The sequence below is a fragment of the Scardinius erythrophthalmus genome (assembly GCF_964197995.2).
Source record: "Scardinius erythrophthalmus genome assembly, chromosome: 2".
NCBI classification, from domain to species: Eukaryota; Metazoa; Chordata; class Actinopteri; order Cypriniformes; family Leuciscidae; genus Scardinius; species Scardinius erythrophthalmus.
Genome location: NC_138222.1, coordinates 58,892,327 through 58,900,906, shown reverse-complemented (window position 1 = coordinate 58,900,906; position 8,580 = coordinate 58,892,327). Strand labels below are relative to the sequence as shown.

At 41.2% G+C, this 8,580-nt stretch overlaps 1 pseudogene across 1 annotated transcript; it reads left to right on the top strand.

The window, feature by feature from the left end:
* Window positions 1-2,649: 2,649 nt before the first annotated feature.
* On the top strand, window positions 2,650-3,569 carry LOC308680971 (aerolysin-like protein; annotated as a pseudogene). The gene has a single exon. The product of its transcript is annotated as an aerolysin-like protein (transcript).
* Window positions 3,570-8,580: the final 5,011 nt, after the last annotated feature.

Genomic DNA, 8,580 nt, shown 5'->3' with positions numbered 1-8,580 from the left:
CATCCCTTCTTGTGCCGAATTTCCAAATTAAAACCTTGTATCAAAAGAGACCAGCGCATCAGTCTTTGATTTGAATTCGACATTCGAAACAGAAAAACCAGGGGATTATGATCCGTATACACCAGGATGGGAACATTACAAGCATCAAGATAAATTTCAAAATGCTGGAGTGCAAGCAACAGCGCAAGAGCCTCTTTTTCGATTGTACTATAATGCTGGTGTGATTTTGTAAATTTCCTTGAAAAATAAGATACTAGGTGATCAATTCCCGTATTATCCTCCTGAATAAGGACTGCTCCTGCTCCCACCTCACTCGCATCCACTTCCAATTTAAATGGTCGCGAAAAATCCGGAGCTGATAGAACTGGAGCACTACACAACAACATTTTAACAGCATCAAATGCTGACTGACACTCTGAAGTCCACACGAAAACCTTAGATTGACTAAGTATGTTAGTAAGGGGTGATGCGACTTCAGCAAAGTTCTTGCAAAAAGCACGGTAATATCCCGTCATTCCCAAGAAACGACGCAACTCTCGTTTTGTTTTGGGAGCTGGAAAATCAATTATGCACTCAATTTTGATATTGACAGGACGCACCTGTCCTTGACCCACACATTTCCCGAGATATGTCACCACAGCTTTACCGAACTCACATTTAGCAAGGTTCAATGTAAGAGATGCATCACTTAGTCGATGAAAAACTGCATATAGACTTGTTAGATGCTGTTCCCAGTCAGATGAATAAACGACAATGTCATCCAGGTATGCCTCACAATTTTCTACCCCAGCCAGCATTATTCTCATTAGGCGTTGGAAAGTGGCGGGTGCATTTCGCATCCCGAAAGCCATCCTCTTGTACTGCAGGAAATGGTCAGGCGTAACAAAGGCAGAGATTTCTGAAGCCCTGGCCGTCAATGGAACCTGCCAGTAACCTTTTAACAGGTCAAGCTTATTTACAAACTTTGCAGCGCCAACCCGGTCAATACAATCATCCATCCTTGGTAAAGGATAGGAATCAGGTTTCGTGATGGAATTTACCTTACGGTAATCTGTGCAGAATCGAAATTTCCCACCTGGCTTAGGCACCAACAGACAGGGTGAGCTCCATGGACTGGAACTTGGCACAGCAAAACCGTGTTCTAACAAGTATGCAGACTCTTCTTGCATAATTTCTCTCTTGATGGGGATTACACGATAGGAATTTTGCTTGATAGGCGAGCTATCACCCACATCAATATCATGCTCCAATACTGTGGTTTGACTAGGCACATCAGAAAAAAGAGCAGGGAACTTTTCAATAAGCGTAACATCACTTTGACACGCTTCACTCAAGTAACACAAATGGGACTTTAAGTCTACTAAAAGCTTTGAATTATCCAACAGAGCACATGATACCTCTCGCATTCTAAGCCCATCCTCCTCAGGACAATACACAGCTGCCATAGCAGCAGAGATGGACTCAGTGGCTTTTGGCACACTCTGAGCTACATCCTTCTGAGTTACATACATCCCTCTTAGTTACATCTCTCATTACATAGGCTTTAAGCATATTAATGTGACACACTCCGGTCTTTCGCTTCCTGTCAGGAGTATTAATGACATAATCTGTGTCACTTAATTTCTGCTTGATAGTATAGGGACCCGAGAACTTTGCCTGCAATGGGGACCCTGGAAGAGGAAGGAAGACAAGCACCAAATCACCTTCCTGAAAACTTCGATAAACACTCTTTTTATCAAAGCGGGTCTTCATTTTAATTTGAGTGCGGCCCAACTCCGAAAGTGCCACTTCACGAGCTCGGCGTAGGCGTTCTCTGAAGGAATTCACAAACTCGAGTACGCTCGTTTGGGGGGTTGTCTCTGCCAGCAACTGTTCACGAAACAGTTTTAACGGGCCCCGCACAGTGTGCCCAAACACTAATTCGGCAGGACTAAAACCTAAGGATTCCTGAACGGTCTCTCGTACAGCAAACATGACCAAGGGAACGCCCTCATCCCAATCTTCAGAATATGGTATCTCAGAGTTTACAAAGTGTTTTGAGTAAATCAAGTAAATCAAACAAAGACTAACTTTCCCACAAGAAAGCTAACTTCCCTATTGATCACAAATAAAAGAAACAAAATATACAAAAAAAAAAAAAATCCCCATCAACAAAAGCATCACAACCGTAACACTTCTCAGGAAATTAGATGGTGGATTTTGTTGGCAGGTTAAGAATGGATTTTTGGAGGACCATTTTTAAAATGTACTGTAAAGGAATACCACTGCTTTATGTTTAATTAAAAAAAAATGCATGAATATTTAAATCTGTTGCATTTTGCAGGAGTTTAAGAGTGGATTTAGATTTTAAGAAATACTGTAAGGGAATACTTTTTTTTTTTTTATGTTTTAAAAGCTACTACAATTATTTGACAATGATATGTTTTTGGTGAGTATATCATGTAATAATTTTCTTATAATATAAAAATTGTTATTACATTATGAGCTCGATTTTATTACATTTTGAGAAAATTATTACATTATAAACATTTTATTACAATAATAATGTAATCCTTATTACATTATGAGTTGCTACACACTGCAAATAAAGTATACAGCTGATGCTAATTCTAATCTGTGATATTATTTTCAGATCAATTCAATTCAAATATGTCCTACCCAACAACTCTTTCTCAAATTGGTGGAAGTGGAGGTCATGCATTTTCACTTACTGGTGAGAAGAACGGTGCCAGTTTGGAGAAGATCGGGGTTTGGGTGGGAGAATGGCAGGTGAAGGCTGTCAAGGTTTGGCTTTCCGATGGCAGAAGTGAAACGAGTACAAGTTCCAGCCTGATGAGTGTTTCACCTCACTGTCCCTGTGGGGGAACGGAGAGGGAACGCGTCTTGGAGCCATTAAATTCAAGACCAACCGGGGGAAAGAATTTTTTGCAAAGATGACAACATATGGTTTAAAAACAAAATATCCCATTGATGTCGGCTCTGGATATTGTTTGGGAGTTGTAGGAAAATGTGGGGCAGACATTGACCGCATGGGATTCATGTTCCTCAATGCAGTTCAATCAACCGTTCTCACCAATGTCAAGTATCCCACTATCCACCAACTGATACCACAAGTGGCTGTAGAAGAAATCAAATCCATCTCTTACAGGAACGACTCCTCCATCACTCAGAAACAAAGAGTTGAAACCTCAAAGAAAATAACCAAACAATCTTCATGGTCTGTGAATGAAAGTTTTTCATCAACATTCAGTATGGAAGTGAAGGCTGGGATTCCAGGGATTCTAGAAGTTTCTACAGGATTCAGTGTCACTGTTGGATCAGAAAGCTCTTACAGTCAGGTGCAGACAGATGAGAGAACCGAAACTGTGTCTACCGATATAGATGTGCCACCAGGGAGGAAGGTGAAGGTTGTCGTCACCATTTCCAGAGCCACTTTTGACCTGCCTTACACTGGCACAGTGAAGATCACCTGCAAGAACGGCAGTGTGTTGCAGTATGAAACCAAGGGCACATACAAAGGCGTCACTTACACTGATATCAGAGTGATCACTAAAGAATCTAATCTGTGATGTCAAGACAGATTGCACATGTAACACAAAATCTAATTTTGTCAATCATGTATCAGTTGCTTTAAATGTAGGCCTCATTGTAATCTTTTGGGGGGTGTTTGGATGTTCAGGGGATATATATATATATATTCAACATTTGTTGTTTTCAAATAATCTTATATGATACCAATACATAAATATTTAGATAGGTTCATTCTTTGTGTAATCACTTTACTGTTCTGTAATAATGTGTTTAAAATGACATTCAATGAAAAAAAAAAAACTATTTATTAAAGGTGCAATACGCAACATTTCATGTTAAAAATACCCGTTTTTCTAACCCATACATGCTTAAACAATTGCCTGATGGGCTGAATGAGCCCTTCTATGATCACTGCGATTGCCTCTATAATCCTGTACAGTAAAATAAATAAGAGGGATTCGGGACGGAATTTTAAACTGGGCGTGACGTCATGCGCGTTCACGCTCACCTGGCTATGTCTGGCAGGTTTGTGTATTCGCCGCCATTCTCCGAATCAGCAAAGACAACTCGAGCGACAAAACTTTAGTCAACTTTCGACAAAAGTGGAAGATGGATTCAAAGAGACCGTGTGGTCCATGAGCGTGCACACCTCTGGTTGCAGTTTCGCTTGTCGCCAGAGGGGTCATAGTTCTGCAAAAACTCAGAGACTTGCGCATTGCACCTTTAAAGGAGACATATCATGCTTTTAACCCCTTAAACCCTGAGCCATTTTTGGAGTTTTTTTGTCTGAGTGACACACACAAAACTAAAGACTCATAACTTCAAAACTATAGCAAGGAGAGTCAAAAGGTAGGTATCGTTTGAAAGAACACTTTTCACATTTTTTGAAAATATAAATTAAATTACATTTGGACATTCTTCTGCCGAGAAACTGCTGATAAAAGACAAAAAATAAATATAATTTTTATAATGATAATGCATATCTTTCTTATTTGACATGGAATAACTCAGGAAGGAAATAAGGTAGGAGGAAAATTCTTTTTTTGGGGAAGTCCCTCTATATATGAGCTGCATCTGGATAAAATTTTTTGGTGATTGGATAAAGTAATCAAACGTTACAGCCTTTGGAACCAAGATAGCATTTTTGTTGAGACCTTGACGCCCCCTCATGGGCATTTTTTATAGTGTTTCACCATGAAGAATATCTTATCATAAAAGCAATAGATAAAGTTAATTTTGGGCTCATTTTAATTGTATGAATATGCTGTAAAAAATGAAGTGCCATTTTCAACGATTTTTGAATGTTTCGTGAGATGTATGATGTTTTTGACACATTGCAGTACATAGTACAAAAAAGTATTTTATAGATTATTAATTTTTTTTATATCTTTATCAGCAAATAACTCAGCAATACTTTGGAGTTTTTCAAATAGGCTACATTCACTGTAAAGTTCAGACTCTAAGGTTTCAAATGACACCAATTTTGTTTGAATCAAGGCAATATTTTTGAAAAATATATTATAATGAATATTTTCGCAGCTAGGGGGCGCCATGGGTGGCGCACACGGGCGGTACACTCCGGTTTAGAGAGACTAGTCAGCACTCGTTCAGAGTTGATCGAAGTGGTTAGATTCTTTAAAAAGCTGATATTCTAAGCTTTAAAATGATACATATTTTGTGTTATTCCACGTTTGAAAACGAGCGCGGACGGTTCCGGGAAAATTGGAAAACACTTTGCTCCCCAGAAGGATGAGAGACTTGTTTTTTAGCCAAGTATGCATTACTTCGTGAGGAATATCTCGTGATCAAAGCAATGGATTCTGTTGTGTGTGGGCTCTTTGTAATCGTGAGAATCTGTTGTCAATAAAGATGTTCGATTCTTCACAATCTATGCATGTTTCATTGAGTTATGAGCTGAAACGTCACATCAAAACAACATAGCATCACTGCTATTGCTACTTCATAGGTGCGCCTCTGGTATTTTTTTTGTGTCAGAACGCTATAAGGAATATCTTTAGACCTGAGTGATGGATTATGGTGTGTTTGGGCTCTTTTTAATCGTAACATTCTGCTGTAAATAATGATGTGCCATTTTCCACAATTGATGCATGCTTCATTGAGTTATGAGTTAGAACGCGACATAAGTGCTACATCTATAATAAAGATCTATGTGCGCATTTGTGTTACAACTCCACGAGGCATAACTTTAGATATGAGTGATGGATTATGCTGAGTTTGGGCTCTTTTTAATCGTGAGAGTCTGCTGAAAATAATGATGTGCATTTTTCTACGATATGTGCATGCTTCGTGAAGTTATAAGTAAAGACCAAACGCGAGTGCTTCATGAGTATATATTTGGCTAGGTGCGTCTTTGGTATTTTCTGTGTTAGAACGCCATGAAGAATATCTTTAGATCTGACTGATGAGTTTGGGCTCGTCTTAATCATGAGCTCCTGCTGTAAATAACGATGTGTCATTTTTCATGATCGATGTATGTTTCATGAAGATACGAGTAAAAAGGCCAAGTCTAAGCTACCTCGCTTGGCTCCGTGCGTTTGTGTATTTTTTGTGAATTAGAACTCCATGAGGAATATCTTTAGTTCTGAGTGATGGATTACGTTGAGTTTGGACTCATTTTAATTGTAAGCATCTGCTGTAAATAATGATGTGTCATTTTCCACAATCGGAGTTTCATGAAGTTACAAGCGGAAATGTGTCTAAAATTCAGCATCCATATATGATTTACCCATGGGTCTCTTGAGGGGCTTATTTTACAAAAACCTTGCTCAAGTTTAGTAAAAGCCTGAAACAATTATGCTTGTTGTATTCTACTCATTGAGACCTTTCAAATGACATATGACACAAGACTATCTGAGCAGTATGATGTTTTTGACACATTGCAGTACATAATTTCCTCTTCCTCATAAATTATGTATTAAAAAAAAAATCATTTTATCAGCAAATAACTCAGCACTACTTTGGAGATAATCATAATGGCTACATTCATTGTAAAGTTTAGACTCTAAGCTTTCAAATGATGCCTATTTTGTGTTGATCAATGCAGTAGTTTTGAAAAATATGACAATTAATTTTCTCCATAGCTAGGGGGCGCCCTCCGGCGGTATAATCCGTTCTAAAGGAATAACTCAGCACCATTTAGGAGTTGAATAAAATGTATAGGTGCATTGAAAAGCTGAGATTCTAAATTTAAATGATACCTATTTTGTATCATATCATTCAGTGGTTGCTTAGTAATTTGATTATGAATTTTTTCCATGGGGTGCCGTCCCGCCGGCGGGACGCTTAGGGTTTAAGGGGTTAAATCGTTCCTTTTTACATATAAATCATACATTTGTAGTCTATATAAAGCGGAACTGCAATGCTTGGGTCTGAATTCCTCATTATTATAGCTCCACAGGCCCCTTTTCAACCCCTTTTCTGATGTGCATCTGAGAGCAACTCGTTTTGGTGCGGTCTCTTTAAATACAATTGAGACACTTCATACCCCGCCCCCTCTTCAGGTTGCAGAGGTTCAACTCCACCCCGTTCGGCCATTTTTGTAGTTTGATAGCAGAGATACGATTATCTAGCGGCACAGAAACTTTTTATTCACACGTTATTAACAAAATGTCAACAACGGAAGATTTGTCCAGCCAGCCTTACATGTTCGAGCCAGAGTCGGAGCCGGAGCGAGATGAAAATGAAGACGACGAACCTGCAGAACAACGTCTTGGATGTATCGCAATGGTGTGTTACTGTATTTACACATGAAACTTTGGTCTTCCGACCTTTTACCACCATGTCGATTTATTTTGATTAATATGTGCGAGGGAGAGAGAGCAAGACAGCGTCTAGTTTGGAGACGGTGATGTCTTGTTTACACTTTCGCCTGGCTCCGAAGAGAGAGAGAGAGTGCGCGCGCGACCCGGTCTCTTTCTCTGCTCGTTCTTTCAGTTAAACATGCGCCGTCACAAGCGCGGCAGTTCATCTACATTAGACGGTGTAATGAAGCGTGTGGGTTACTACATCCAACAACCGAACATTTTAACTTACCCTCTCGTAACTTCTGCATCTTTTAGCTTGGACTACAAAATTGCAGCGAGAAATAAAAATGGCGGTGTAACGGGGTTCAGATGTTATGGGAAGAAGGAGGCGGGAACCGGCGAACATTTAAAGACTTTTAATAATAAAAATAAAACAAATACAAAATGAAAGTAAAAGCCAGCAGCCCCTCACGGACGACTGCTGGCCACACAAAACAGAAACAACACATCAAATAAAACTCAGGCCTGTTCCTCTCTCGCTCTTCACTGTCGTCGCTCCTCCTTTATGCTTCCGCTCCTCCGTGAGAGATGCGAGACCGGTGCGTCGCGCACGTGTCGCTCATTATCAATCGTGCCACCGGCCTCGCGCCGTCCTCCCACGGCCCTCGACCTCGTCGTGCTCGCCACATACCCCCATCGCCCCTCGCAGGCCGGGGGGCACCCACGAGACTGCGCTTACTCCCCCTCCCCCCCTCCCCGGGGGGACCGATCACGGCGGCTGCGGTACCTGGGCTGGAGGTATGGATAGACGAGGTGAGGGAAAAGGAGACGGAAGCACGAGGAGCGACAGAGACGAGAGAGGGGAGAGAGGAAGAAAAAAAAAATTCTTGATCCGGTTCCCGGACACACTGCCGCTCGGTCCTCAACCGGCTGAGAGTCACTCGCGGTGCCATGCGATGGTACTGGACATTCGTTGGGGAACGGCTCGACGCTCGACGCTCAATACAAAATGAAAGTAAAAGCCAGCAGCCCCTCACGGACGACTGCTGGCCACACAAAACAGAAACAACACATCAAATAAAACGTAGGCCTGTTCCTCTCTCGCTCTTCACTGTCGTCGCTCCTCCATGCTTCCGCTCCTCCGTGAGAGATGCGAGACCGGTGCGTCGCGCACGTGTCGCTCATTATCAATCGCGCCACCGGCCTCGCGCCGTCCTCCCACGGCCCTCGACCTCGTCGTGCTCGCCACAGGCGGATTGCTCGAAGTGTTGGGCTGGAAGTCAAT